We start from the raw sequence: 10,393 nt of genomic DNA, 5'->3' as shown, positions 1-10,393 counted from the left end.
ACCTGGTACAATAATATGCATGACCAATGTGAAACACTGAAAACAGAAGCAACACAATCAGTGACAACTGCTTCTGAGTTGAAGAATTGTCTACATCCTGTAAACAGACAACTAAATTATCTTAGAATCAAAAGGACAATGTTGTGTTGCCTGAAAGCAGATGAATTAGTATTTTAACACATACTAGGTTCCACTGACGCTCACAAGTTTTATCATTTCTTGGAGGTAAGTGTGCCACAGGTCACAACCAACACAGTATCAGTTTTAATTCCAAAATTTGTTCACCAAACCATACTGTAGCTACCAATTATATATTTGACTACCAATCTACATGGAAAAAATGCTCTCCTCCTTTCACTTTATTTAGCAATAGTGACAGAAGGCAAAAAATTTCATCAGGGACTATTATTTTTTCCTCAAGTCTCTGATTTTACAATAAAGTTGGGATAGTATTATGTACCATTCACCATTACAAAGAAAATTAGCAAAAAAAAAATGGGTAAAATATCCAGCTTCACGCCTGGGTTACAGCTAGTATTCAACAAAAGAGAATGACTAGTTTTATATGAGTCTGATAGCAAGCTAGAGAGATATCTTCCCAAATATATCTTAAAATTCCACTCTACAATACAGACTAAATGTTTGTGTCCTCCCTCAAAAATTTATATCTAACTTTAACTCCCAGTGTGATGTAATATGGAGATAAAATCTAGATAGTGTTTATTCTACCTTTAGAAGTTACTTAGATCATGAGGTGACTCCTATAAATGCAATCAGTTATATGCAAACTTCAGAAAGCTGACCTGGTATCTTCCCACTTTATAAAGTCACAATAAGATGTTGCAGTCTATAATAAAGAGCTCTGCAAAACTGTGTCATGCAGACACTATGATTTTGGACTTCCATCTTCTGAAACAGTGAGAAACAATCTTATATTACTTACAAGTGTATAGTATTCTAATAGAGCAGCCTAAACCAAAAAAAATCTAAACAGCCTCATTTCTTGTATATGACTCTTGTCGAGGACTTAGATTTGATCAAGAGATCTCCTTTAGTGAGTTAGAGAAATAGTACAAAGGTAAGGTACTTACTCTACACACAGCTGACCCCAATTCAATTTCCAGAAGAGTTTATGGTCTCTGGCCAAGCATTGCCAGCAGTGGTCCCTGAGCACCGAGACAGGAGAAAGCTCTGTGTGTGGCACAATGTCCACTCCCACTGCTCCCACCCCCCCCAACCCCATTTCAAATGCTTTTAGTAAGTTATCCTCTGTAAGCAGGGATATTTTATTATTTAGAATTTATTCTATTTTTCTTCTGGTTTGGGAGCCACACTGGGTGGTGCCTGGGGCTTACTCAAGAGTAAGTTCTATGTTCAGGTATCAGTTGTGATGGTGCTCAGGGGACCATGTTGGTTGCCAGGGACTGAACCTATGTCAGTCATGTGCAAGGCAAGAGCCTGATGTTCTGTATACCAAGAATAGATTTTAAAAGGCCAAATTACTTTCTGACTTTCATAGATCAAAATACTTCCATTGAAAAAAAGAAAATGCTATGAAACCTTGGATTTATACTTAAGGACTGAATACCAGGACCCTTGGGACCCTGGCGAAACAAACGGAAGACATTCAACATTCCTTTACCTTTCAGCTTCATTCTTACAGGTACACATGCTACTCAGGCATAACAGTACCAGCTTAAACACTTAAAAAATCAACTCTTCAAATTTCTAAAATTCACACAGAAACCCTTCCCATTCAAGGAAAATGGAAACAGAATGTGTAACAAATGTCTCTAAGTTCTTGATGTATAACTTTCTTCAGAAGGACAGCAATTTTTTTCCTATATTGTCCTGGAATTATCATTTTCTGATTTAGCTTTTTTTCAGTTCAAAATCATTCTAATAACAATCAAACACGTAACATTAAAGAAACACAGCAAATTATTATCAACATGTATTTTCTATCAGAGAAAATACATTTAAGAATAATAAACTAATCCTAAGTAATAGTTTCTCAAATTCCTTCTTTTCCTTATTATGTATTTTATAAATATTCTGGCAAGCTACCCGTGGTGTAATTGATATGCCAAAAACAGTAAGTCTCACAATGAGAGATGTTAGTGGTGCCCATTCGAGCAAATCAATGAGCAATGGGATGACAGTGACCGTGATAGTGATAAATATTCTGAGGGCTCATAATATACTAAGATAGTGAGCAAAAGGGGGAAGAAAAGCCATGCTAGTCACAGAAATATCCTAACCTAAGGGATTTGTCTGAAAAGTGGGCTAAACACAAACATATCTATGTATCCAGATCTCATTGGTGACAACAACAACAAACAGCTGAGCTCTTTGCCAACAGGAGATGCAGCTGCAAAAGGAAAACCACACACTCTCATTTTAGAGTAAAGACAAATGTTTCCAACAGGTCATCCACTGTTCCCCACTCCGGTATTCACCTGTTTGGTCCTTACAAAGAGGTTTAATCTCTGTTAAGTCTCATTTTACTCCTCTATTACAAAAGGGGTTATTAGGATAACACTTTTGTGATGTTAAGGCTGCAATACTACAAATATAAAGCACTTACAGGTTGCTTAACCTCAAATATGCAGTCACATGTAAATTTTTCAGATGATGCCTAAGGTAGAAATAGGAGCCACAGACTTATAGATACCGAAAAGAACACAACGGAGGAGAAGAGGAAAAAGAGGCACCTTGGATTTCTATACTCTTTAAGGTTCATTCCAACTGTTGGAACTCAAATGTTTCTACATTGGCTGCACAAATTTGTCTGGGACTCACCTGAAACCTCTAAATCAAAATCTAGAAATGAGCCTCAAGGATCTATTTTAGCAGGATCTAATGATGAGATCATGTACACCGAAGTGTGAGAGCCACTGCGGAAGATAAGACATTTAACAATGAGCCACAAATTGAGGATGGCCACTTAGGTGGTGGAAGGATACTCGAATTTTGTACATCAACACCATCAACTTTAATACTATAGCAACCATGAATATTAAACTGGAGTTAAAAAAATTACAATAATTTTTTTACTCCATTCAGCTAAGATCAGATGAATGCATTACGCCTGAAATGTCTGTTTAATTCTCAAAGTCTCAGCATCAGTATCTAAAATTCCATTTTCAAGTCTTCTGAACAAAACACTATTTATCAGCACCTTCTGCACCCAGGTTTTCACTCATCATCACGGAAAGGAGAGCATCACATAGTAAGTCCTCAACGCTCTATGCAGTGTTTCAAGCCAATCCTTCTACCCTCATTTATGTTTCCACACCCCTCTCATCTAACACAGCTGAGTTCATAACTAATTTATCCAAGAGACTGCTGCCACATTACTTCTAAATATATTTATATAGACCTACCTCATTTTATTTTTATTGCACATTGCTTTATTGCTTTTTACATATAATGCATTTATAAGAAATAAATTGAAGCTTTGTGGCAATCCTGTGTTGAGCAAGTCTATGACTAGCATTTTCCCAGCTGTACACTCATCTCTTATCTCTGTGCCACATTTTAGTTGTTATGTAAATTTCTCTTTAAAAGAGATAATGCTATTGCACACTTGACAGTCTACATTATAGCATAAACCTAACTTTCACATGCACTAGGAAACAATGTGACTTGGTTCATTGCTGTATTTACTTTACTGTGTGGTTGGGAGCTGAAGCTGTCCTATCTTCAAAGATATGCCTACAATCAAATGTGAGTATTAGAAAACTGTCTAGTGGACACATATTTAATATACTGAGTAGATGTCAAAAGATTTAAAACCATAAAAAATTGTCTCAAGAGTCTGAATGAACAAGTCATCAACAATTTATATTACTACATTACCTCCCAAAGGGAATAATATATTAAAACTTGCTGAAATTTTTTTTTGCTCCTTTATCAAAGATTAGCTGTATACACACTTGAAGATCTATCTCTGGACTTCCAATTCTAGTCTATTGGTTTAAGAGTCTTCCTTATTCCCGTATCTCACTGTTTTGATTACTACCTGTTGACTATTTTTTTTTTTCTTTTTGGGTCACACCTAGTGATGCAAAGGGGTTACTCCTGGCATAGCACTCAGGAATTACTTCAGGCTGTGCTCAGGGAACCATATAAGACGGTGGGAATCAAACCCAGGTTGGCCTCGTCACAGTGGGTAGGGAGTTTGCCCTGCACATGGCCAACCTGGTTTCAATTCCTCCATCCCTGTCGGAGAGCCCAGCAAGCTACCAAGAGTATCCCGCCCACACAGGCAGAGCCTGGCAAGCTACCAGTGGTGTATTCTATATGCCCAAAACAGTAACAACAAGTCTCACAATGGAGACGTTACTTGTGCCAGCTCGAGCAAATCGATGAGCAATGGGATGACAGTGATAGTGATACAGCTGAATTTATTTGGTTTGGGGCCACACCTTGTGGTGCTCAGGAAACTATGAGCTGCCAGGGATTAAACCTGGGCCCCTTTTAGGCAAAGCATATACTCCAGCCCCCTGAGCTATCTCTCTGACCCAGTTGCCGAAAATTTTGAATATTCCATCCAAAGTATTTTTAGTTTACTAGTGTCATTCAATTATATGAAAACTTATATATGCAAACAATTATATGAAAACCATCTTTAAAGAACTACTTCACTTGACTTGGTAATAGTTGGCTGATCAAACAGACTGCCATCTGGTCAATCAATTGCCATTTGAAAAGTTGCACTAAAAATACCTTCATGTCAGTGTCTAAATCTCATCAAACTGTAATGACTTCTAATTAAATTTATGCTGGCTAACAAAAAACTTTCACTGTACATTTTAATGCACTTTAATGTCCACTTAAAATTATCAAAATTGTATAATGTTCACAAAATTATCTCCCCAAACATAGATGAGATAACGTACCCCAATTCTCTTGAAAAGTTACTCAAAACCAGTATTGTGCATTAGAGCAGTTTCTAGCAGTTTTTAAAATAAAGATGACTCCTGTATAAGTACTAACCAGATCTGACCTTTCTCACTTCTAAGAGTAAATGAATTTGGCATATTCAGGGTGGTAGGATTGTACACTGAGGCATAAATGAAGGACAAGACTATACCACCTCAAAAAGATACTTGTACCCCTATATTTCATAGCAGCATTGGTAACAATAGTCAAATTGGTGTCTGACTAAATGTCCATCAACAAATGACTGGACGTGGCATTTATGGCATACATACTCAAAGAAATACTATTCTACTTAAAAGAGAAATTGTGCCCTTTGTAACAAAACTGGATGATATTCAAGGTGATTATTCTAAGTGAAATAAAGATGTAAAAGGCAATTACCAGATGTCTTACTCTTAAATGAAATACAAATGAATAAGAGGAACTGGAAAAATCCAACAAAACTAATATTTAGACTTTGTGAAATCTATGATGGCTACCGGAAAGTGGAGTGTTATGTGTGGGTGGAAAGAGTGGATCTTTTTGGTGGTGGAATAACTCTAGAACTTTGGTGATGGATGTGATGAATCCTATATACGTGTAGAGATACTGATGAAAAATTTACCCTATAGTTATAGGAATTCCTACTAGTGAAGGGCTGGGAGATGGCTCAAAGAGTTGGAGCGCATACCTGGCACAGAGAGGGTCCTGAGTTGAACCCTCGTATCACTTGATCTCCCGAGCACTGAGGGGTCCTGGTATTCCTGACACTGCCAGGAAGAGTTTCCCGAGAAAGGAAAATTACAAACATCAGGCTGGGGAGATGGTTCGGAGGATTAGAGCACATGTTCTACAAATAGGAGGCGGATCTGCTTATGGGCACTACTCCGCCAAGCAGCCACCTCTATTCCCACCCCAGCACAGAAATGGGAGTAGCCCCAAAATCCCGCGCAAGAAGAAGAGTCACTCCAGTGAGGAACACTTCACATTCAAACCTACAATGAAATAAAGGAAGCCCATTGACCTACTCAGCTCAAGATGCAAGCTGTAAAATCCACAAAAGAAGCGTATTTTTATGTTCACATTAAAATGCTGCATTCCAGAGAAGGAAGCGGATGGGCTGAGATTCACCATCTCTGAGGCTCCTCTGTAAAATGCGGACAATGCAGAATTCCCTGGCTCTTAGATTTATTGAGGTATGAAAAGATATAATTATAACGGCCTATTAAAAACCTTATAGTTTGAGCACTAGAAATATGTGCGTGGTCTACGTATGCATGTATATGTATACATCTATGCAGGTAGTGTATAAACTCTATCAAAGCCCGAGGTGCAGATACTATAAAAATAGTGCAATAAGCTCATGTTGGGAGCTGTTGATCGAGTCATGCTGGACACAAGCCCCTCTAAGTAGGCAGTCTTTCCTGAAGGAAAAAAATTCAACCAGCATCAAGTAGGACCTTTGTATCTCTTTCTCACATTTACAGAGGCAGTCTTGTCCCTTTGATTTGTTGCTCAAAAGTCCCAGCAAATCAGTAAGAAATACGGAGTAAATATCAATTTGCTTGAGCGGGCATCAGTAACATCTCCATTGTGAGACTTGTTACTATCTTTGTCATATCAAATGCGCCACGGGTAGATTGCAAACGCCCTACCTACTGTGCTATCACTCCAGTCCTTATACAAATGGAGTAAACGTAAAAGAACCAATTCCTGAGAAGACAACATAGTGTATTGAGATGAGCCCCGTTCAGTAGTGCACGGGGAGGATTGAGAGGGAAAGGAATGGTGTAGGTTCTTCGGGCACACAGAAGTATCGTGGTTTCCACAATGTAAGGTATTTAAGTGACTGTGATCCACACAGCATGCTTATGGTCCCACTGTACATTTGATTTGGCTCAGGATCACCCAATTGAATTTGCTCATGGAGTAGACTTCAGAAGAATCACCCATTAAAAACAATACAAATACAGACTCTAAATGTGCATAAGGCCTTTTGTGATCTCCACTGGAGCTTATAGTAGCTAACAGCTGCAACTGTGACTGTTCTAGCTAATTGCTCTCAGCAACAAAAATAAACAATCACTCCAGGAAGAAAACTATATCCGCCAAATATTAATGAATTTTTTAACAGTCTTACTACTGATAAAAAAAAACTTGAAAAAAAAAACCCAAAAAAACAGGGTTGAGGAGGCCCTTAAAAAAAAGTCCTTTTTTAAAATTTAATCATTCCCCACCCCCTTCGACTCCCTCCAATAAAAAAATGAAAAAGGAAAGTGCCTTGTGTCTGGAAGAATTAAAGCAATCGGAGATATTTTAACTCATGTATAACTTTTTAACATATGGGGGAAAAGAGTAGCACTGATTGGAGCTATTTTTAAAGTGCAGCTTCACCGTAAAAATAGACATTTACTCATAAGGATGCTTGAATAGAGAACAAGCCCAATCTACGTCTCATTGTTAAGAAAGGGATGGAAAAAAAGGCTGTCGTGCTTTCTGGAGAGCCGTTTATGGTCCGCCTGTGAAGTCATGGCAGGATCCAGGTGCATTCTAACGAGCGTCTTTCAGCCTCCTCAATCCTTCTAAAAGTGCTCTTCTACCATCAGTTGCTTCTCTGAGCACATGCAATAAGGAGACAGTCTTTACCCGGACCCTTGCCAGAGAGGATTGCTGCAATCAGACCCAAGGAAGGAGGAGGAAAAATTACTCACCCACAATTGGGTTCATCCTCATCCTCTCCTCCTCACCCTTATTAGAGAAGGGAGCATTTTCTTTTGCTAAGGAAAGAAAGGATAAAAGCAGTTGATTTATCAGTATCTTGGCACATGTATGTGTCCTCTATCCCTAAGGAGAAAAAAGTATAGCTTCAATCGTCTCCCCATCAAGGCTCTTGCTACTCAGGTGAACCTTGTAACTGAATGACTCCCTCCCCTCCCCTCCACACTCCCCTGCCCCCACCACGCACCCCACCCACCCACCCCGACAGCAGAGAATCAGTTCCCTAACCAGAGGTTCAACACATTCACACTCCAGTTTCTAGACTTCAGTGGATAAATTGAAAACCTTCTTTTCTTAACCAAGTCTAAGTTTGAAAACAGTTTTAATAAACAATTATAAAGGAGAATCAAATAGAATCCCTGAATTTCACACCTCTTTGACACAATGACAGCAAGAATCAATACAACAAAAGCCAGACAAGTGCTCTCATGTGTCATGCCTTAATACCAGAGAGGCATTATTTACATCAGTTAAAAAATTCTTCCTCCTAAGCTCATGGAATAGAACAAAAAAACAGGGAACTACATCTTAAGGGAAAACCAGAGCGGAGAGATAGATAGCTGAACCAGCTGAGTGTGATTTGCATATGGGAGGTTTGATCTCTGACATCCCATGGTCCTGGAGTATCCTGGGAATCACTTTCAGGCACTGAGCTGGGAAAAGCTCCAGAACGCAGCCGGGTGTGATTCCAAAACAACAGCAAAAGTATACTGAAGTTTAAAATGATTATGGAAAAAATATGCATATAATCACTACTTGAAAAAAGTAAGAGCCAAAGGATACACAAATTACCTTTCCAGGAGGAGGGCATTTTAGACTATATTCATTTTCTATAGGGTCTACCTTGTTACTGATGGAAATTACCTATGAGGATGTAACCCATATTGACTGCATGATAATAAAAACTGCATATTCACTCATCTTAAGTTCAAATTCTAGACTCCTTACATGTCCTATAGAATTTAAGAAATCTGATCCCAGAAAAATACTCAGTTTATTAAAAAGTCAAATCAGCACGTGTTTTAGTAAAGGGAACAGTTAAAGGATTTATAAGAGCTGGGTTCAAGTGCCCATTCTCAGGCTAGGTAAAGAATCTTGGAAAACCTTAACTTCTCTGGGCCTGTCTTACATTGCAATGACACTGAACAAGATTCCTGAAGTTACTTCCAGTTTAAAACTAGAGTGAAAATAGAAATAAAATAAATCTTCAATCCCAACACATAGCACAGCAACTGGCATAGAGCAGGTGCACAATGTGTGTATTTAATAAAAGAATTACCAGAAGGGAAGTTTCAAAAATTACTTAAACCCGAGTCTCCCGACCTGCGTGCGAGGGTAACGGCATTCTGCAGCACCATAAAGGAGCTACAAAGTATCTATAAAAGGTGATGAGACATTTATCTCCTCAGGACTGAAGTCCAGGAAATGAAAAAAAGCTTGGCACACCTTTTTAAGAAAACCTACTATCTTTACAGCAAAAGTTAATCTTATTCAGAAAAGTTTCAGATGATAAATATAAAAAGACCACACTACTGTTCTACATAGGAAAAAAAAAAAACCAGAATATCTGCTTTATTATCTTGTACTAGGCCATTTAGTATTAAAACAGAATGCCGGGCCAGGGCGATGATTCCAGGGGCTGGAGAGGATGCTCTGCATGAAGACCAGGTTCCACCCCTGACACCCTGTGGTCTCCCAAGCACTGCTGAGAGTCTCGCCTGAACACTACAGAGTGCGGGGGCTCAATGCTCTCTCCCGCTTCCTTCCCGCAACATTTTGAGTGAACGTTTACTTAAAGAGCCCAAACAGATGCTTTTTTTTTTTTTACACATCAATGGATGTAAAATGGCTATATTTGGAGTGGGGGAGGAGCATCTTCCTGAAAGCCAGAATACTTCCAACATATACAGAGAACACAAGAGTAGCAACCATTATCGAAAGATGAAACTCTGATCAAGAGTATTAAGTCCGAGAAAACGAACTAGCAAAACATAACAAAAATAACCCCAACTTTGAAAACTAAGGTGACTGCCAGAGGGAAAGCAGAAAGGGGGCTGGGAAGGGATGGGGAGAAGAGGAGGGCAAGTGTGGTAAGACAGAAGTTGGTGCTGGTGGTGCCATAAGGTGCATACAAGTAGAGGTGTGAAGTGTGAAGCTGTACTCCAGAATTTTTTTATAGTATTGTAAATCAATACTAAGTAACATTTAAAAATTAAATATATTTATTAAAAATAAAAAAATTAATAACAGTAATTTTTAATAAAAATTTTTAATAAAAATAAAATTTGGACTGGAGCAATAGCACAGAGGGTAGGGCATTTGCCTTGCATGCGGCCGACCCGGGTTTGATTCCTCCATCCCTTTTGGAGAGCCTGGCAAGCTACTGAGAGTATCCCGCCTTCACAGGCAGAGCCTGGCAAGCTACCCGTGGCATATTTGATATGCCAAAAACAATAACAACAAGTCTCACAATGGAGACATTACTGGTGCCCACTCGAACAAATCGATGAACAACGGGACAACAGGGCTACAGAGCTAAAATAAAATTAAAAAAAAAAACAGCTAAAAAAGGGAATGTTTAAATAAAATAGGTCATTCTGATGCAACACTTACAGCAACAGCTACTTACCATTTTTGATAGGGACCTCAAGACTTCAGTGCAAACATGAACTTTTTTGAAATTATTACA

This window comes from Sorex araneus, chromosome 1 (assembly GCF_027595985.1).
Source record: "Sorex araneus isolate mSorAra2 chromosome 1, mSorAra2.pri, whole genome shotgun sequence".
Classification (NCBI taxonomy): Eukaryota; Metazoa; Chordata; class Mammalia; order Eulipotyphla; family Soricidae; genus Sorex; species Sorex araneus.
This window is presented reverse-complemented; position numbering follows the sequence as displayed.